This window comes from Cryptotermes secundus, unplaced genomic scaffold (genome assembly GCF_002891405.2).
Source record: "Cryptotermes secundus unplaced genomic scaffold, Csec_1.0 scaffold1184, whole genome shotgun sequence".
Classification (NCBI taxonomy): domain Eukaryota; kingdom Metazoa; phylum Arthropoda; class Insecta; order Blattodea; family Kalotermitidae; genus Cryptotermes; species Cryptotermes secundus.
The window spans coordinates 631,660-654,019 of NW_019734331.1; positions in this window are offsets into that span (position 1 = coordinate 631,660).

Here is a 22,360-nt window from a genome sequence, read left to right on the forward strand (position 1 = left end):
AATTGGTACATGGTGTTAAACTTTTAAGTTGATATGTCGTATATCCTTCTGTTCTATTGGCTATACTATCATTGCATATGCATATGAGAATTTATTGTCTGGCACCAATTGTACGGAGGGAAACCCTACAATTTAGCCATGATAAATAGAACTTGTTTTTTTTTTTCGTATGGATGATCTCTCAGTACGTACGTAAGATGCAAAAACGAATATTCCAATGTCGACATGTCGACTGTTAGTCCCTGCAATTTTAAAGCTGATTCAACTGCTCTGGTTTCAATCAGTGTCAACGTGTTAACAAAATGAACAGAAACTTACAAACTAATATTAAACTAACTTAATGAACAACCAATTTTCTGGACATTATTCTTCATCCCAATGTTCAGATGATGTCTTAGAGACTGGACTCTATGTCCATTCTCAGGTAAAAAGGAACAGATTCTGTATGCTCCAATCGATAGGGGTAGCCTCCCATGTCGTGTTATACTCGTAGTTATATCGATGGAACATGACATGGTAGGTTTTATGCCTAAGCACGGATACATACTCCAATCCCCGAAACGTCGTCTCAGATAAATTTACGAAGCTAGATAACGTCCAAAAGATTGATCATTGTATTAATATACCATCGTTACGAAATTCGAGATCTAACTTAGTCTGTATTTTAAAGCGGCTTCCATAGTCTAGGGGTAACGTTCCCACGGGTACGCGGGTTCAAACCCGGCGGAGGTCGTGGAATTTTTAAGGGCAGAAAAATTTAGGGAACAAGTCCTCCGGAAGGGACTTTAAGCCGTGGGTCCCGTGTCGTAGATTTACGGCACTTAAAAGATCCTCATGTCTCTAGGAGACCTCTGAACAAAATTAGGCAAAAAGTTTCCGGCCCAAGTAGTTTCCAATGCCTCCGGTAGATGGGGAAGTATCGGGAACCACTACCAGCTTCGCTGGCTGAACGGGGCTGATAGTGAGCACCAGTACCGGCAGGGTATGGCGACTGGTAGACTATCAAAGGGGGACGTACAATAGAATATTAGTCGCGGTGCATGGGGAACCCACCCCCTCCAATAATAATAATAATAATAATAATAATAATAATAATCTGTATTTTAAGACGATGTAATAGTTATAACATCACGACTCGTCTGTTCTTGAATTAAACGTGGCATTTCCTCCGTACGAGATCTAGAGGTTGCATCTCCACAAATCAGTTACCAGAGCCCTGTCTGAAAACAGTGTGCCTCAGACAAAGGCCAGGTAAGCAATGACAGCTCAAGTCTGTTAATAGCCGAATATTCAAGAGTTGGAATCTCGGATTTTGACAGTTGCGGTGTAATTTTTGATCGGCACGAATGTTAGATATATTGAACATATTTCGCTTCATTTTTGTCGACATTCCAATATTGCCCATGGTTCTAGACCTGTTGACAGCCTCTATGTTTCAGAACTCATAAACTTTCTTAACGTAGAAGATTACGATCGGGGCACGCAGTAGCGTAGTTGGTTGAGGTACAATGCTACAAGCTGGAAGGTCGCGGGCTCGAGTCCCAATGAAGTGGACTTTTCAATTGACCTAATCCTTCTAGAGGCACTATGGCCCTGGGGTCGGCTCAGCCTCTTAACAGAAATGAGTACCAGGAATATTCTTGGGGGTAAAGGGCGGTCGGCGGGTAGGGCTGACAACCTTGCCGCTATCTATGAGCCGACTGTCTAGAAAATGTGGGATCGTCGACGTCTCACAATCCTATGGACCTCCACGGCCTGTTACAGGGATACCTTTACTTTTTTATAAGATTACATTCACTACCCTACGTTACTCCTGTTTGTGTCCGAACTTGGGTCTCTTCACCACAGTTAATGGTTCCCTTAAGTAAAGAGTGAGGTGTAAAGCAGATGATCAAAGAGGTTTGAGCTTCCTACTGCAGCTATCTCCATCACAAACAAGCCATGATACAACACTTGGTGGTTTTCCGCCAGCTCACATGTCCCGTGCTGACCACGACGCTAGTCGGCTAACAAAGGTATTTTGTTACCTAAAACTTGCCTGTGTGCTACAGTATGGATCCAGCGGATGTTCTTCAAAATGTTGGAACTCACTGTATTAATTAGACGCGTAATATCGTTGTTGGTTTTCTCTTCAAGCACTTTCATCAGCCCTTTTTTTCTTTACATGACCGAATATCTGCGCTTTTGAACACTAAACAGGTTCCCTTCGATTTATGTGTCAGGACTTAACAAATCCAGAACCAATCTCTTAAGTAAACTGTTCATTGTAACACTTAGTTCACTTTGGAGTTTTGTTCTGAATTTTATTGTAACGAACCTGTGAAATATTTTAAAATCCACGGTTTGTAATTCCAGTGGTAAGATAATAAATCGTTTTCTTTAATCACGTTATCAAAATGGAATGTTGTGATTAATATAGCTAGTGATTTTAAATATGTCGCAGAAAAGTTAACATGTGCCTTATAGATGCTGCCGTTATGATAGTAATTATAAAGACCTTACTTCAAATATATATATATATATATATTATATATATGTGTGTGTGTGTGTGCGTATGTGTATGTATGTGCTGAACGGTGCTTTATATATGCATCTGATTTCTTATTAAACCTGATAAATTGTATTAATAGTGTCAATCTGACAAATATTATTGTCACTTTTAGTCTATATATTATATTATTGCTATTGGCAGAAACGATTGTTCAAATAAATATTTATCTTCTTCTACCTTGCCGGATTAGACTCTTTGTCATTTTTCCATTCAGAATTAAGAAATTGTGAATGTTGTAGACAGTCTGTAGAACTCCTTAGACTCGGGATTAGCCACACGCAGGACCACAAATCAGAACAAACGCAGACGTCTATGCCTTGAGTAACGTCAAAGCTTCAAGACACTGTTAGGGATGCTAACCGTGCATTTCCGAATTTGTGTGGTGCCTGTTCGGTGAGGAACAGCCATGGCAGTCCTAACAGAATTGCAAGAAGTGAGAAATGAAATCAGGTTTACGTCATTTTTCTAATGAAGTGCTCGATTACATATCTTTGAAGCAAACGTAGAATAATTTGTATTATTCAATTTTCTTTTAACATGCAAACAGTGAAGAGTGAAGCCTTATTTGCTTATTAATTCAGTTCAGTCCTACACTTTACACTCCTTGCAAGTCTGAGTAATCATCATCTAACAATGAATATTTTCGAGTAAATTTAAAGTTGTCCATTATAGGAGAAGTGTTTATTGTCCTCTCCCTTGCTTGATTTATAGTTCATTCTGCCGGTCGGGGCTGTTAACTGTGCAGTGTCTGATTTTACGCTCCTGTTTAGATTACATCCGAATTTGGGGTGGGGGTAACTTCTGGCTCTGAAGGAAATGTATTAGTTCGTGTTGTAAGGGATTTGTTGAGGACATTCTTAGCTGTGCTGTAGCAGTTTCACTAGAGGTGTCACATTGTTTCCCTAAGGTAACCCCAATAAGCCGGTCACGGCAGCCGAACGGGCTAACGCATTTACTGGGTTCGAATCCCACTCAAGACATGGATGTTTGGTATGTGTATGTGTTTAATCTGTGTTTGTGTTATCCCATGTTTAGGAAGCGGCCTTGCGATGGGCTGATCACTCGTCCAAGGAGTCCTAACGTCTGTAAAATGATAATGAAACTGAAAATCAGAGGCCAGGGCCCATAGAGGCTGTAGAGCAAGTGAAAAAATAAGTCTCAGTAACATTTCTTTATTATCACCAAGCTGAGAGAGTAGACTAGAACAGTCTTATTAATTCTTCGATTTAATTTAAAAACATAACACCGAAGGTTTTCGCCATGGAAAGAAGTTATCTTAAAATTATTGTGCCAGAAAGGCCCATCCTACCGGACAACACTTCCCCCCTGTTATCTGGGTACGTATTGACTTCTTTACAAAAGTAAAGGGACGAGGGCAAAAGGATAGAGACTCGCCTCCATTTAGGTTAGTGCCAAGGTTAAGAATGAGCCTACGTTTATCTTTTTCCTGCAGACCTCAAGTCTTCATGGTGCGGAATTTCAGTCAGGGTGGCCTTGTTTCTCCGTATCATGCAAGCCGAACATGCTAATGTATATTAATTCGTAAAACTGATTAACTTAGTAAAGTTTTCATCTTGAATAACCTGTTAATGGACCATTAAAAATTTTAAGTTTTCCAAATCCAATGTGATTAGAATCACTCAGTTGGCGTTTCTTTTTATCATCTGTACTTATAGTCTTAAAGATCTGGGTTTGATACCAGTGGATTTAAGCGTAGTAAATCTGAATTTGTTCTGGTTGTACAGAGATTTTCGTCACAGTTCTTAGGCGTTTTTACAGCCGATTTTAAAGCTTATTTTAGATATATGGTCGATTAAACCCACTCCTTTACACAGTTGAGTGGGAAAGTGTAACCAAACTTTGGAACAAATGAACATCATTCGTGAAATTTCCACACTCTCCATGTCTTCGGATTCTTATTTCAGCTACATGTACAGCATTAGCAAATTATGTGCACACTTCTTACGGTGCTCATTTTAATTTTCCACTTAGATAAGGAAAAGAGCGACCTCCTTATTGGATTCCATATGCTACAGGCACATTTCGACAGAGTAAAAATACAAATCAGTGACGCAAAGGTCGTGTTCACGATCTAACTATTAATAAAACCAGCCCCCAGTATAAAAGTATTGAACATATAACGGCTACTGATGTCTGTTATCAGTAAGATTTTGTGTACAAGGAAAATATTAAGAAATATAGATATATTGAACTGGAGAAACAATTCGTGAAATAATCTTTGTTCTGTTATATTGCTCTTTGCAGACACTTGAAATTGGTAAAAGGTAAAGGTAAATCTATCCCTGTAACAGGCCGTTGAATCCCAAGGAGTCCTGAGACTTAGATGCTTCCACATTTTCTAGACAATCCGCTCACAGGTGGCGGTGAGGTTGTCAGCCTTAACGCCGGACGCCATTTACCTCCCAGGTAGATTCCTGGTACTCATTTCTGTTAGAGGCTGAGTCGACTCCAGCGTCATAATGCGGCTCGAAGGATTACGTCAATTTAAAAAGAACAGTGATCTCATCGGGAATCGAACCCACGACCTTCCGGTTTGCAGCATAATGCCTGCAACCAACAACACTACTGCGTACCGCCTTCTAGAAATTGACGTGTTAAACTAACTGCAAGCGTATATATAAGTATATATAAATACAAACTCAAATATATATATATATATATAAACAAAAAACAAACTCCGTTGCTTGTAGTCCGCAAGCGAACTATACCTACCGAGCGACCGCCACTTGTCGGCGAAGTTAGTGCCAAGTTTAGCGGGTGTCACGTGGTCAGCGCAACGAATCCCAGCGGCCGTTAATTTCGGCTTTCTAGACCGGAGCCACTATTTCCTTGAAATAGCTCCTTAGTTATCCTCACGAGGCTGAGTGGACCCCGTTTCAGGCCTACTGCTTCTCAGAAAATCTGGTAGCGCCGGGAATCGAACCCAGACCTCTGAATCTGTAGCCAGGAACTGTGACCAATAGACCACAGATGCGGTCGTATATATATATATGAAAAATTCAGTGATAGGGTTTAGATAATAAAAACGTCTGTAGAAAGAGACCTAAGTTTGAAAGGTGTCCGTTGGCAAGAGCAAGGAAAAAGGAGGAAAGGAAAAACTGGAGATGAGTGTTCGACAGGTGTCACGGATCCCCAGGGAAAGATTCCGAGCTGTTCTCAAATTGATAGGATAGAACAGTTCTGACCCGGACTGTGCGATACAGATCTCTTGAGACTTTCACAAAGACGCCACCCATCTCCCAGCAATTGACTGGAAAGAAAACCTGACTGTCTGGCCGTAATCCCGAAGTTGGACGAAGGCCGTCTGTAGATATGGGCCACTTATTTTTATTGACAAGTTAACACACATTTTCTCTTAAACCTACAGAAACTGTCTATAGAGCTGTCACAAACTGAGACATCGACGGGCGGAGTTTGACATTTAATGCATCATTTGAGATATCCGCGGTTCGAATACCAAGATCATTTAACCTGATGAAATATTTCGAGTCCTCAGACATCATGGACAAATTTAAAATTGTTTAAGCATCCTATATTTCTTTTAAAATGTCATCATGATTGTCAGTATATTTTGATAACAACACGAGGTTATATTTTACTGATTGAAGCGTGTTGCAGTCCATTTTTTCTTTTTCCCTCTTCTTTTGTCACCTCTTGAACGCAGATGTCCCTTCACAGTTCATATCCACGTGTACGTAATGCGACGTTGCGGTGTTACTCTGTTTCTGATGTTTAATGTAATCTGTATGGCAGATTTCTGTGATCTTCCTCTTCTTCATAAATACTATTTTCTTATATCGGGAAATTGCAATAGGTTAAGTTAATGAGAACAAGCTACTGAAACTGCTTTACTAGTTTGACTACTTCATGACTGCATACGGCTAAAAATTCAGTGCAGTATTTTGAATTTCATGTAAGAAACGCAGAGCCGTGTATTCATTGATCTCGAAATATTGTAACGGATTTAATCAACGCATTGCCAGCAATAGCTTTGTGAACACGAACAGAGGCAGCAATAGAAGGGAAACTGTGTTTCCTATGTCGTCCGTGCCAAGCAACAGTAGGAACGGGCTTCTCTGTGACCAGTTGCTAGATTACACAACGGTTCTTACAATAGAACTGTGTTTTCTGTGTTGTCCGTGCCGCGGCTACATAACGAGATTCCAAGAATAACGCCTGTGAGGAGGCGGGGTCGAATACCTCCACCGTGACCCTGCGAGTCATAGGAGGCGACGAAAAGGGAAGCCTCAAATCTGAGACAATAAAATATGGTCGCGAGTCTCAAGGGACTCGGAACCGAGAAAGACTGCGCTTGTAAGGGCCAACAGAATATACAGAAGACAGATCCGTCCTCTCATTAGAGGACCGTAACAAGACCGTAACTGTGAAACAGTAATAAATATCTGGTCATGAGCCCAGATGCGGCTCGACACCAAGACTTGCTGACTGACTGACCGTCAGTCGCAATGTTACTTTGACTTTCAGTTAACCAAGGCACTGACAGAGTTCTGAGTTCTCGGTTGATGGTAGCCACGGAAGGTTCATCATCCCGTGTGGTCAGAAGGCTTCATTCATGAGTAATACTTGGAGTGTGTGTTACAGTTCCTACGTTTTAGTTGTGTTACCAGGAGAGGACCAGTGTGTGTAAATCAGCGATAGAGCTGTATTTAAATGTGATATAAGAGAGATTTTAACCAAGGTTAAATAAACCCAACATTCCGAACTAGAACCCGTCATTTTCGTCGCGCGTACCACTCTACACGTGACAATGTTTATCGTTGTTTGCTTATGAGCAGGGCCCGGGTTTTGATGACATGTCATCTTTTTATCCTTGTATCCTGTGCGATGCTCTTACATATATAAATCTCAGATATGAGCTGCTGTTACAGAAATGTAAATTTTATAGGTATTTTTTTTTGACATTTTTAGGTTTAAGGTCATTATTTAATTTTGGGGGTAATTTTTTGGTAAATTTTTGGACTTTTAAGGGTATTTCTTGTCATTTTTTGCCATTTTAGGGAATTTTTCTTCATATGTTTTCTGAAAAGTGAATAACATGGAAGCGAAGTGTTGTTTGTTTTCTCCTTTAGGTCATTTTTCTGGATTTTTTCGGTCATTTTGTAGGTAATTTTTAAAATAATTTCAGGTCATAGGATCCGGGCCCTGCATATTACATTTTTGGGTCATATTATAGGTGATTTTTCTGGATTTTTCGGTCATTTTATAGGTCATTTTTTAAATATNAAAATATTTTCAGGTCATAAAATCCGGGCCCTGCTTATGAGAATTGACATGAGAACATACTGTATTGTGCTTAAAACAAAGCATCTTATGGATGTAGGAGACTGTACTGTAGCTCTCCTTTGCATCGTTTGCTCTGTGAAATGATTAAAGCCGAACGTCCTCTCGCTCACTGTCGGTTCTTCCTGTGTCGCAGTCTTCTCGACAGCTAGCTGTCACAGCCACGCGATCACTGCTGTCAAACGTACCAGGGCCAGGGCTGGGACTAGTATATCGAATCGATAATAAATTTATTTGTGCAGGTATGTGTCCGAGATAGCAAACCGCTAATCTCAATCATGTCTATATTTAGAAGTACTGATCCAGTCCGAATCACTGGCTGACTTTTGGAAGGTTATTTTTAAACCGCAGTCCCCTTTCATACAGCGTAATCTTAATTTATTTTATATTACTCTCTCCCCAGATACACGAATGTCATTTCCTAATACACTTCGGTCATATTTTAACTTCGGGGGGTGATCATTCTATGTCAGAATCCTTAAATTCTGAGAATTTTGGTGATAAGCAGGATGACTGACAGTGATAAGTAATTTATATAAATATTCAAGTTTTAGGTGGGATCCAAATAGCCCCACCCTGGCTTTCATCCAAGCTTAATGCCCTCTGTCATTGCTGGAGGTCCTTGCTGTTAGTATATCACAATATATATGTTGACATAACGTCAGATCACTGGCTACCCGCTTGAAGACCGAGGGATCGGAGTTCAAGTCTCAGTAGGATCAAGAATTTTCTTTTCTCCACATCGTCCATACCGGCTCTGAGGTCCTCCTAGCCTCCAATACACTGGGTACTGGGGCTCTTTCATCAGGAATAAAGCGGCAGGGGTTTGAAGCTGACCACTCACCTCCAGCTAGTGCCGAGGTCAAGAAAATGTGGATCTATAGATCCACTCCCCATACGTCTTCATGGCGTAGTGTTTAATCAATTAAGTACAGGGACAACTTTACCTTACGTAACGTCAGATCTGTATATACTTCCCTTGACAATTTTTAGCCAGTACCTCCTCTCCACTATCACCAGATGTACCCCTCAGCATAAAAATGATAGTAATTGAAACAGACTTTAGCCAGAAGTGTTCTAGAGATAAGCCTTACAATCCTGTTGAAGCTACATCATGGGCTGTGGATAGCTGTTGTTCAGTAAATCGGGGAGTGCACATTCCATAATGCATGACGTAGCAGTTGTCGCTTCGGTTGACAGCAGACGGACAGTCTCGCTGTTCCCCACGTGATAATGAGCCGAGAGCTTAATCCTGCCAGTCCGTTACAGAGGATGCTCACATATTTCAGTTTGTACACATCCACGACCTGGTCGTTATCCCTTAAGAAGGCTGTGATTATTATAGTTTAACCTTTATGTCTGATATTCAGAAAATCTGCTTTTGTCCGCATATGTTTGTCAGGAGTTCTCGCGATAACCAATGATAGTTTCCTCTAATAGTATTGATCGGTTGGTCTTTGAAATGGTGCAGTTTCCCACGAGGTAGGAACTGGACTTCATTCGTTATCTGAATGAACCTCAGTATTCAGACGGCTATAATGAAACGGGATGCATCATGTACACTACAAAAAATGCTTTAGTCTCGCATGATTTAAAGAACTAAACATCGAACCTGGATGCATAATGAAATTACGTATATGTATTCGGTACGCATAACCTTAAATTAAAGTTGTTCCTCTGCTTAACTAATTAAGCACTACGCCATGAAAGAGTATGGTGGAGTGCATGTATAGGATCACATTTTTGACCTCGGTACTAGCTGGAGGTGATCAGCATCACGCCCGAGCAGCTTTACCCTCGGGGAAGAACCCCGGGTACCCATTGGATAGGAGGCAGGGTGGGCCCCAGAGTCGGTCTGGACAACATGGAGAAAAGAAAATTCTTGACCGTAGTGGGATTCGAACTCCGATCCCTCGACCGCCCAGCCCGTAGCCAGTCGCTATACAGACTGAGATATCCCGGCTCTGACCGTACATTAGGCGTATTTAGATTCAACTTCCCATGTTCTTGAAATGTACTACAAGTGTATGATTTCAGTTTATGGTAATAAATCCACGTTCTTCCAATTCTGCTGATAAGCTGCGACCCAACATTATCGTAAATACATTTTCTATTGCTAGTGGGGTGGGACTAAGTCCCTTGTACTGCGGCCACTTCTGGCCTATTGTACCAGGCCCAGATGATAGGTGAGTGTGATTGTGGAGCAATTGGTGGAATGAAGATTGGCAGGGGAAACTGAAGTACTTGGAGAAAATCTGCCCCAACGCCACTTTGTCCACCACAAATCCCACTTGACCAGCCCCCGTGATCGAACCCGGGCCGACGCGGTGGGAAGCCAGCGACTAACCGCTTGAGCTATGGCGCGGCCCCGTGCATACTCATAAGTAAGGCATTTGTTTGAATGCGAATTAATATTTATTTTGGCGAGAATCTCTTTACATAATTTCTCAAGCCATGAGAATGATAATCGCTACACTCAGTATGTCGATTGCTTATTTTGAACTGAAATTTCCTCGCCATGTATTACATATTATCAGAGATAAACTCGACGTATTGCTGGAAATCCATTATGCATTCCTCTCGACGTTGCAAACGACCATTATGTTGATTCTGCAGCCTTGCCACAATCCTCCTGAAAGCTCTGTTCACTTCACAGACAAGATTCACTTCGATGGAGTTCCTTTTTGAATTCTGCATATTGCTATTGAAATGGTGCATGCGGTTTGTGTTGAAGGGTGACTAAGCAGCTTTCTGTTGTGGAAACACACTTACCACGTTTTCTTGAACGCTGGGCAATTCGATACGTAATTAACTCGATTTTATCTTTTTCGTTCTGGCGTTTCTATTCCTCACTCTTTCTCTACCAAAGGCAGTCTTATTTAAATTTCCTATTGAATAGCATGCCGATCACAGTGACCGCGAGATATGAGGCACGAACTGTCTTTGCCTGCTCGAACACTGGGATCGTGGGTTCGAATCCTACTTGAGACATGGATTTTTGTCTTATTTTGGACTTCACCCATCGTCTGGTATGTAAAAGACAAAAGACAACGATGTTTCGGAGACTGGATCTGTCTCCGTCTTCAGGTGGATAGGGAAGGATAAACCAACTCAGTTGGGCCCGTTAGAAATAGCTAGTTTCAATCACGGGACAATCACGTCCTTCCCTATCCACCTGAAGACGGAGACAGATCCAGTCTCCGAAACATCGTTGTCTTTTGTCTTTTACATACCAGACGATGGGTGAAGTCCAAAATAAGACAAAAATCCATGTCTCAAGTAGGATTCGAACNGGATTTTTGTGTTTATTCTGTGTTTGTGCTGTCCTGTGTACAGGTAGCGACCTTACACAGCGCTGATCCCCCGTCCGGGGAGTCCTACAGACTGTGTATAGGATGAAGAATCTGAAAAAGCGGCCAAGGGATGTAAAGCCGTAGACTGATAGATAGATAGATAGATAGATAGATAGATAGATAGATAGATAGATAGATAGATAGATAGATAGATTATTTAAGGGGAATATATCAGTCATTGAAGTTACTTGGTGTTTGTTTCGACTGATGAACAAAAGAAATAAAATCGGCCCAAGAAACGAACCATAATGTACCCAATTTCAAAGTTATTCACCAATTTTCGTAAAAGAAACTTCTTTTTCATTCCATTTCTTAATTAGATAATGTCTTTCCATAGCTTAGTCCCATTGTTTCAGATTCGAAACTGGTTTTATTCGGATGGAATTTTAAAGGTTTCTACTTCGCCTTTTGATTTGAAATGCTGCTGCATATTGGTTGGTTCCTGCAATAGTAAATAGACTTTATCAGCTGTAGTGGTTATATACTCTGAATGAAATGAAGAGATAAATATTTATGTTTGAGTATATATGATAGGGTAGAAAATGGCCCTGGCCAATTTCAAGATATTATCACGAAAGTTCCCACCGAAACTTCAGGCATAATACTGCAACATATTTGCTCGAAGCAAGAACTGTGGAGCTAGAGGAACAGCCGTTGCTAGCGAACAGCTTTGAAACAACATTCGTTTCTAGGCAACGACCGCGAAACAGACAACGGAACGCCGTCAGTTTTAGGCAGTAGATTCTTAATAAGCAGGAATAGACGGCCGCTCTTATGAAACGGCTTGGTAAACACGTTCCCACAGCAACAGATACGCATGCGAGAATGAAAAGCATTCTCTACGCAGACCGTGCCGTGAAGTTATAAGGAAGACAACTGGGGCAACCAAGTCAGTTCTGTACGTAAGTCTGTGAAGAAAAGAGTCAGTTGGAAGGGAGCCGCCATTCAAAGAGGACTTGAACGCGGAAGCTGAAGAATCTCCTCTGTTAAAGCCGTTACCAGGAAACGGCTGGTGAAGACACAGCAGGCTGGGAAAGGTTTGTCGGATGCTGTGGTGATTTATGAATTATGGAGATTAGTGGTGGCGCTGTAAATGCTTGTAGTTCCGAGCCGTGTGTGTAAGTGGTCACTAAATCCAATAGCCAATCCAAAACCCCGTCTATAACCACACACGTGACAATAGTTTCTACCCTACCCGATGCTGTAACGGATACAGACTGTACATTTCATGTGCACCAAGCTACTGCCTCCTACCAAAGTCTTGCAACTACTTCAGCTCCACATCGTTCCTTAGTTCAGAGCACGAAGAGTTAAGTGAGATTTGATGTTGTCAGGGCGGCGACTATGAAGAATACTCTCGTCTGGTATGTGATGCATGTACTCTGGTGTAACTGTACCGACGTTACGGGAAAACTGTCTGTCTCCACCTTTAGTGTCGAAGAGTAAACAGCAGGTCTGAAGCCGTCGGTACGCTTGCTTGTTTGCTCTACTTACTCTTCGATCCTGAAGATGGAGGAAGTACATTCTTCCGAAACGTCAGTAAATTTCTACCAGACTACATGACGCTAAAGGCATGCACTGTATTCGCTCTCTCGGAAGCCGGGATCGTGGGTTCGAATCCCACTCACGGCATGGATGTTTAGTTTGTGTGTGTGCGTTTTTCTGTGTTTGTGTACAGGTAGAGGCCTTGCGACGAGCTGATCACCCGCCCAAGGAGTCCTACCGAATGTATAAGATCTAGAAAAACCGAAGTGAACGGAGAAGTTCATGGAGGTGGGCCTAGGCCCACTACGGCTGTAGTGCCAAGGAGGAAAAAAAACATGACTCTAAAGTCCAAGATGATAGTTATTTTGTAAACAATTAAATTAAATATTCTTTAAGCGTCAAAAAATGTCGCAGGAAGACCTAATATATTCTCATTAATGACCTGAGAAAAGAATCGGCACGGCTGACTTCAGTTTGACGAAGATAAAATATCAAATTACGTTGGTGATATCATGGTGAAGGGAGGTTGTGGCAGCATTTGGTTCGAAGCAATTAATGGACGATCAGGTACTTGTCTAACGCCAGGTGTTGCCACATAGTGACGAGTTTCTCTGACGACAGGTGGCAGCTGTGTCCTGTGAAGGGATTTAAACGTGACAGCTCTCTGCCATGGTATTGTGGATGTAGAGATAATTGCAGAATTAAAGAGATAACTGTAAATATAATTAGTTTACCATAATTATTAGACGTTGTGATAAATGGCTAGATCATAATTTGTAATTGCTAGTAATTAGATTTTGTGTTTATCTTATATACCTGCATAATGCAGGAAGAAATGAACAGGTTTCATAAAGTGTATGAAGCATATGTTGGGACACTGCTTTCAGTTAGTCTTTTAACTAAATTATATATTATCCCTAATGTCTATCTTAAATTTAGATATCCAGTTTTCTTTTTTTCATTGGCGGCTGGTAATTAAGTAGTGCCATCTTGATGATGTTGATGGCGACGATAATTTAATCGAATTCAGTTCTTCATTTATTTACGCCCTGAGCTCAGTAGTCATTGGCCAGATACAGAGTCAGCACCAATACAAGCAACGCAAGTACAACATGAAAAGAAATAATAAAAATAAATATTAATTGAGGTTTAGGAATATGAAAACCGCCTCTGTGGTCTGGTGGCTACAGATCCAGAGGCCCATGATGACGAATTCCAGGAAGTAAAGAGACACAAGAGCATATCTCTAATGATACTTCGGTGTCACGCATTCTTTATAGCAGAAAATTGTGTTTTCCTTGGGGTCCGTGCCGAGGGGATATAAGAGAGCACAGTCGTAATTCAGATCAGAATTAAAGAAGTTCAGCGGAGTTCAGTTGTAAGTCAGCACAGTTCCCGTGTAGTGTATTGTCGGAAGAAGATGACAGTGTGCCAGATAGTGATTTGCGAACTGTTGTAACCGGTTGTATAAAGGTTCAGTAAATTCGATCATCAAACGTAAACCGCTTCTTATTAGTCACGTTACAGCCGTACAGCCATACTAACATGTTCGGTGTTCAGAATTACGTTGTGAACACCTGTATTTGGGACCCCTGTATCCATGGACTTCAGATTGTTATCTTTGTTGGCTGTAAACAAAGAGTGAGCTGAGAAACTCATGAAAATACCAGGCTCCTTGTTCTGTTTCATTCTACCTAGCAGTTTGCTTATCACGTACGAACTGAATGTATGTTTATATAATTTTGATATTTTATCATTCGCTGTAAGGGTACGGACTGGAGAACGCTACCACAACTAGGCTAATTTTCATTACTTTTTACTTTGTGGAAATTCTATCTACATTGTGTCAGAAATGTGCCACGAAACTATTGAGTTGCTATGAAACATGCGATTTCGTGACAGCAAGCAGAAACAATGCTAATAACATGTAAAGAATAGGTCAATGTCATGTTATAAGGTCTTACTGCTTGCAGAATCTGTTAGGTCTATTGCTACGTTTTGCCTATGAAAAATATTTATTATGTTGTGAGATGGGACGCCATACAGTTTGGTAGAAGTTTACCGACGTTTAGGAAAAACCTACTGCCTCCATATTGAAGGTCGAAAAGTAAGCCGCTCAAAAAAAAACAGCGAACAGACTAAGGTAAGATAAATTTCTACCAAACTACACGGCGTCACATCACGTAATGTAGTACGCTTCACAAAAAATGACAGTGTACGGAGTAATACATGCGTGATTAATGATGGAAGATACCACAAAGTAAGAATGCAAACAGGAGAAGTAAAATGGAGGCATCTTTTGATGAGCTTGAACACTCAGGAAACATCAACCAGAATATTTGATAGAACCTGGATATGAAAAATATTATCGTCCGGGCTGCGGCTTCATGCAGTCTGTTGACGTAACATAGCAGACATTCACTAATAGACCGCCTCTGTGGTATAGTAGTCAGAGTTCCTGGCTACAGACCCAGAGGTCCCGGGTTCGATTCCGTGCACTACCAGATTTTCTAAGTAGTGGGCCTGGAACGGGGTCCACTCAGCCTCGTGAGGATAACTGAGGAGCTATTTCAAGGAATTTGGGGCTCCGGTCTAGAAAACCGAAATTAACGGCCGTGGGGACTCTTTGCGCTGACCACGCGACACCCTCTATCCACAAAAGTTGGCACTAACTTCACCGACAAGCGGCGGTCACTCGGTCGGTATAGTTCAGTAGATCACACAAAGATGATTTTATCGTGCAATTAGGAGGCTTACGAAGAGTTACGGTGATGATATGTTACACCTATGAATACTGCACTTACGGACAGACCTGTAAGTGGGTTAGCTCTCGTTAACTTACCCGACTGAGTAAGTTTCTCCACACCTTTCCACCTGAGAATAGAAACTAATCTACTTTCCAAAGGGTTGTCTTATGTTCAGTATACTAGAAGTTGGCAACCCAGTAATCCTACGTAGAATTAGGCACATAGACCCGTTCCTAGGCAACGACCACAAAATAAATACTATACAAAAGCCGTTATTAAGTATTAGCCCTTAAACAGAAAGAGAGGAGTGGTGTTTTCTGCGTGGCCCTTTGCCGATAGCTCCGCATGCAGCAACGGAATACGTCAAATCACAGCTAAGCAAAATCACACTGCAACAGAGGAACAGTGTCTTCTGCTCTGTCTGTGCCTAGGTGTTATAAGCAGGACATTTAGTGAGGAGTTTGTCAGTGGAGTGGAGTCAGTTGGTGAATGAGTTAGTTAATGAGTTGGATGTTGAGTGATTTAGGTAACCACTGGGGTTGAGTTGTGAGCTGCTGCTTTGAGAAGTTGACAGCTGAAGCCGGGGTAGTACCCAGAACAAGGGTAACGTTCGCCATTGGAAGCCGTTACCAGGAGACTGGTGAAGACACAGCAGGCTGAGAAGACTTAAGTGTTTGCTCTAGTGAACCGTAAATTAGTGATAGGGCTATAGTTAATTGCAGTTACCTTCTGTATGAGTTCAATAAATTCAATTACCAATCCGAATCCCGTCTATAGTCAGCCCATCACGTGACAATAAATACATTGATGTGCTATAGATAAAGATATAGCCTATTGTATTATTTTTGTTCCTCCAATGGACACATTTTTATACAACACGTGCCTTAACCTATAAGCCATTTTGTGAACTCGTTTCCCTCCACAACTCAGCAGCTGGGAGCTAGACAGCAGATGCTATCTCCGTTGGGAGAATATTGTGTTCCGCGTGCATATTATCTCACGAGTTGTTTTATTTCTACAACTGAACAAGAGCGGTTTTGGAATTAAATTTTGTTCTTCTTACATGCAGTTGTTCCTCTGTATTTGTGTCACGTCCGCTGGCCCATTTCGTGTATAGCGGGGTGTAGCGAATTGAATTATTTTGTAGGTACCGCAGAATTACAGTAGAATAGATACACGTACATTTTCTCTTGGCAGTAATATTGTGACCGTAAATCTTCAGGCTGATTTGTATTAAAGGTTTTTGAGAAAGGTCAGTTACACTCGTAGTACGTATCCAGACCAGATTCTGCTGGTTCGTTACTGATCACCACTAAAGCAGAGCTAAATATGCATTTCGCACCGGAAAAAATTTCTAATAGCTGTTATTTACTTACTTACGTATGGAGCTGAGCCGAGGAGAAGTCAAATCTGCAGCTACTCAAGAATTTCCCAGCATTTTATGGAACCCGAAGGTTCATTACCGTGTCCACAAGAGCCCTCCACCTGTCCCTATCCTGAGCCAGATCAATCCAATGGTAGCTGTTACTTTCCAATATTCCAAGACTGTGCATTAAGCGGCGCTAGTGTCTTTCTGACATCACAATTCATGCGTCGTACATGTTGTCACTTCAGATACCAGAAATTAAAAACCTGAAGGTTGGGCGGTCTCCATAGGCATAACGTTAATACCAAATTTAGTACATATCGGTCAACTGGGTCGAAACTTAAAAGGGGGCTTACACACAGATAAAAACACAGACATGATGATCTCATTGGCTTACTTTTCCGTAAGGAAGCTATGTAGCCTTGAATTTCTGTACTGAACTTAGTTATTTGCTCTTATATTTTTCGTTTATATTCAGAAATGATTTGCAACTTTTACAATCGATGTGTTACTGCACGCCTGGTGTCTCGAAATGTCTGCTACGTTGGATTTCCCGTCGTCCAACAAATAATTTCATTCATTCCTTATTCCTCCTTGGAACACAGCCGATGTCATCTTGGCCGTATCCCTAATTCCTTCGCCACGGCATCTGAGGATCACCAAACCTCCCTATATAATGGAATATCGTATTGTCATAACGACATCGCTATTGCTCCAGCTGGGTTTATTGGAAAATAATCCTCCAACAAGGGTGGCCAACACACTGGATTTAACACCCGCATTAAACATCTGCTTCTGAGCACCTGATCCAATAACGTTGATGTATGATAGTAATTAACAATAATTCACTTCATTTTTTTATCAGAATGCTTGCCAACAGCAGTGGCCTATTACAGAAAAGCTCATAAAATAATAATAATTCAGTTTTTTTTATTTATTTACGAGCAAACTTAAAAGCCCAGAGGCCAGTTATAAACTTAGCACAAGTAAGAAGAAAGAAACAACGAAACACTTACAAAAATACAAACTAATTCAGTTCAGTTTCTTTATTTAAGTTCTTGCCAACAGCGTGTGGCCTATAACAGGCGAGCACCCAAAGTTCACGTAACAAAAGGTAAGCTAAGGCTAGAACTAGGCGGCCCCATAGCTCAAGCGGTTAGTCGCTGGCTTCCCACCGCGGCGGCCCGGGTTCGATCCCCGGTCTGGTCAAGTGGGATTTGTGGTGGACAAAGTGGCGCTGGGGCAGGTTTTCTCCGAGTACTTCGGTTTCCTCTGCCAATCTTCATTCCACCAATTGCTCCACAATCACCCTCACCTATCATCTGGGGCTAGTACACTAGGCCAGAAGTGGCCGCAGTACAAGGTACTTAGTCCCACCCCACTAGCAATAAAAAAAAGCTAGAACTAGAACTAGAACTGGAACTAGAACTAATGGGGAAAGAAGGTGGAGCCACAGCTCTCACTTTTAACAGGCTGATATCCAGATATCGGTATTTTTGAGTGCCTATGAGCGACATTTTGTTTATGGACCCTGTGAAAAATAACTGTTATCTATTTCCTCCAGCAAATAAACATGTGAAGAAAGTTTGTATGTTTGTGTGTGTTTCTTGCTTCTACGGAACAGACCGATTTTTACATCACACATGTATACACTCTTTCATTTATTTACCGGAAAGAAAATTCCCAGGACGTTGTTATAGCAAGTGTCACGTAACTTCGAACAAGGCCAAGAGCGCCAAGAGTAACCTTGAATGCGCAGAAGAAACATTTCAGACAAGGGGGTGGGTTGCGGGAATGCGGGCAATGCGTGGCCTTGTTCGAAGTTACGTGACACTGTCTATATATCCAGTTTGTACTTCTGTATGTATTTACATATGTGGTCTGTGTAATATAATATTTTCAAATATTATACGTAAATTTCCTATCCGTAAAATCTTTTCTTTTGAAACATAATTTTAGTGACGTATATGATCTTCTTGGATGTCACGCTGTGAACACTGGTAGAAATTTGCTAACGTTTCGTAGGAACATACTGGCTCCTTCTTCAGAGTCCAAGAGGAAGCCAAGCGAGTACCAAGAGCGAAATTTTGAGGGATTATAAAAATGGATGTATCTAACTTCATGAATTCTATGATATGTTTCGTACGACTGGCTTTGCAACACTATATAATTGTCTGAAATAAGTGAACATCAAATCCAATGAGGTATGCAAAATAGCACGTAACGTATATATAAAATATGTTATTTTGTTGTTGCTGATCACGACAGAAGGCAAACTTGTACATCCATTTGTAAGTTTTGAATTTTTCACGGCGATGACTATGAAGAAAGTCGTCTTCTGGGTTTAGGCGCCGTGTATTCTTCGTTTTGGCCGACGTTTCGGAGGAACGTCGGCCAAAACGAAGAATACACGGCGCCTAAACCCAGAAGACGACTTTCTTCTTGTACATCCATTGTTTACTGAGTCATACACTTAAGAAAACTGGTTGCTACTTTTTAAATCTAAAATGTCATTTCCGTAGTATCCGTCCGCAGACATACACATATTTACTGTAGTAAAGATAGGTACATAATCTCGTGTTGTCTGTCATCCAAAATTAGTCCAATTCCAATTAAACGTTAAGTCATATTATCTGTCATACTTTTTTTTTCCTTGGGCCCAGTGGACCTATGCCTACCTCCATGAACTTCTCCGTTCACTTCGGTTTTTCTAGATCTTACACATACGGTATGACTCCTTGGGCGGGTGATCAGCTCGTCGCAAGGCCTCTACCTCTACACAAACACAGAAAAACGCACACACACAAACTAAACATCCATGCCCTGAGTGGGATTCGAACCCACGATTCCGGCTTCCGAGCTAAGACAGTGCATGCCTTAGACCGCTCGGCTACCGTGACCGGCTCTGTCATACTTTAGCCTTTCTGAAAGTACAGTCCGGTCCACATAATTGTATACACGTACATTATACACTACATAAGACAGCCTCTGTGGTCTAGTGGTCAGAGTTCCTGGCTACAGATGTAGAGGTCCCGGGTTACATTCTAGGCGCTACCAGATTTTCTCAGAAGTAATGGGTCTGGAACTTAGTCCACTCAGCCTCGCGATGATAATTGAGGAGCTATGTGAAAGAAATAGCAGCTCCGGTCTAGAAAACCGAGGTGACTGTGGCAATCCGTTGGGCTGACCACGTGACACCCTCTATCCGCTAAAATTGGCATTAACTTCACCGATAAGAGGCGGTTGCTCGGTAGGTATAATTGGATTGCGGACTACAGGTCACGGAGTTATACACTACATAATGTGATCACACAATGCATGTCCTTTTGCTTCTATTTACTGACGCAGTCAATATCGAGGCTATATAGCTGCTATGTTAGGATGATTAATTAATTAATGAATATGGAACATTTGGTGGAATGACAATTTGCAGGGGAAACCGAAGTAATGGACAAGACCCATCCAAGTGACACTTTGCCCACCACTAATATCACGTAATCTGACCTGGGATTGAAGCCAGGCCGTCCCACAATCCATACAGTTCTTTAACAGTCCCCGTAATCGATATAAGAGAAGTGTGGAAGTGTAAACCTTAATGAATTTCCCAACATTTTATGGAACCCTAAGATTTATTACCGTGTTCACCAGAGCCCTCCACTGGTCCCTATCCTGGGCCAGATCAATCGAATCCATGCCATCCAATCCTATCTCTCTAAGATACATTTTAATATCATCCACCCATCTACGCCTTGATCTTCTCAGGGGTCTCTTTCCTTCTGGGTTTCCCACCAATATCCTATATGCGTTCCTCTTCTCCGCCATTCGTGCTACACAATACCCATAATAAAACAATAAAAACCTTCTTGGCCCTTATCATGTGAAGGATACGAGATTTGTGAAGGAAAAGTGCGAAAAATTCAAAACGAAAAGAAATTACTTCCCATGACGGCACATGACACAATAAAGATACTTAGGTACATGGAGAAATATTCTGTTGATGATGTAACTAAAGCGCATGGGCTTACTTTTGCCCTCGTTTCCAGAGCTTTGAACATGAAGGCGACGTGAAGTTAACTTATATTTTGTGACAAAAGTTGACAGAAGATAAGACCGTGGAAGGCAGAGGTCTGGGGGAGAGTAAATTGAAGATAGAGAACAGAGGGAGTCTCGGAGTGTCAAGTAATGATATTGAGGCAATGGAAAGAGGGGAGAGTGTGAGGGGAGAGCGAAGGGCGTCGATTACCAAACTCAGAGATTGACGTGAATCTTATTCTTCTTCCGGGCGCGTCCACGGGGAAATCTTTGCAGCCTAAGATTCCACCGGCAAGGTTGAGAGCATAGGTACTGAATAGTGCGTCGCAAACTTCCAGTTTTCCCATATAAGTTTTCTATATTGCCTGAAGGGTTAGAGATGGTTTAGTTTTATATCTCGCTGCTGTGTTGCAAGGTACACACAGAGGATAAGGACTCGGTTCAGGGCGATTCAACTTTTCGTATTTGTTGGGTAACAGTTACGTACGCTGGAAGAGTTAAAATACACAGCACAATTTGTCTGTACCACAAGTGGGAATTGGAAAATTTGTACAGAATAACCAGTAATCGGAGGGCGCGCGGTAGCGTAGTTGGTTGGAACATTTGCTACAAGCCGGAAGGTCGCGAGTTTGATTCCCGATGAAGTCATTGGATTTTTAAATTGACCTAATCCTTCCAGCCGCCCTATGGCCCAGTAGCTGACTCAGAATCTGACAGAAATGAGTACCAGGAATCTTCCTGGGGCTAAAGGACGGCCGGCGCTTAAGGCTGACAACCTCACCGCCATCTCTGAGCCGACTCTCCAGAAAATTCGAGAGCCTCGACGTCTCACAACACTACTGGCCTCCACGGCCTGTTACAGGGATAGCTTTACATTTTATAACCAATATCCAGTAAAAGTAAAGGAAATAGTACACACTAAGCTTACAGTGTATTTCATTGTTCTGCAGTGACTGACGTCATTACTCGTTCGTGATTAATTAATTACTTACATCTATCTATCTAGTATCTATTCCTGTTGCTACCACTTGGAGCATAGGGCATTCGTGAAAAGCTTCGTTTCACTTCAGTTTCTTAATCTTAGACAGTCGGTAGGACTCCTTAGATGAGGGATCAGTCCGTCGCAAGGCCGCTACCTACACACAGAACAGCACAAACACGGAATAAACGTACACAAACATCCATGCCTTGAGTGGCATTCGAACCCATGATCTCAGTGTTCGAGCGGGCGAAGACATTGCATGCCTTAGACTGCGCGGCCGCTGTGAACGGCAAGAAGGAATTTACTGCATAGAATTAGTTTCTGAAATTTTATAATTTTCTTACTGGAATACATACAGGTGTATACACGTGTTATTTCACGTTTGTAATTGCACCTTCGAGTAAAAATCGGTACAACTGGTTGAATAATGAGATGTCAGTGCTAATGAGACTGACATGCGTTGCCTCTCCTTACGTGCTTGTGACACTATCTTCAGTTTAGGACCTGCTGTCTGCAATTGAA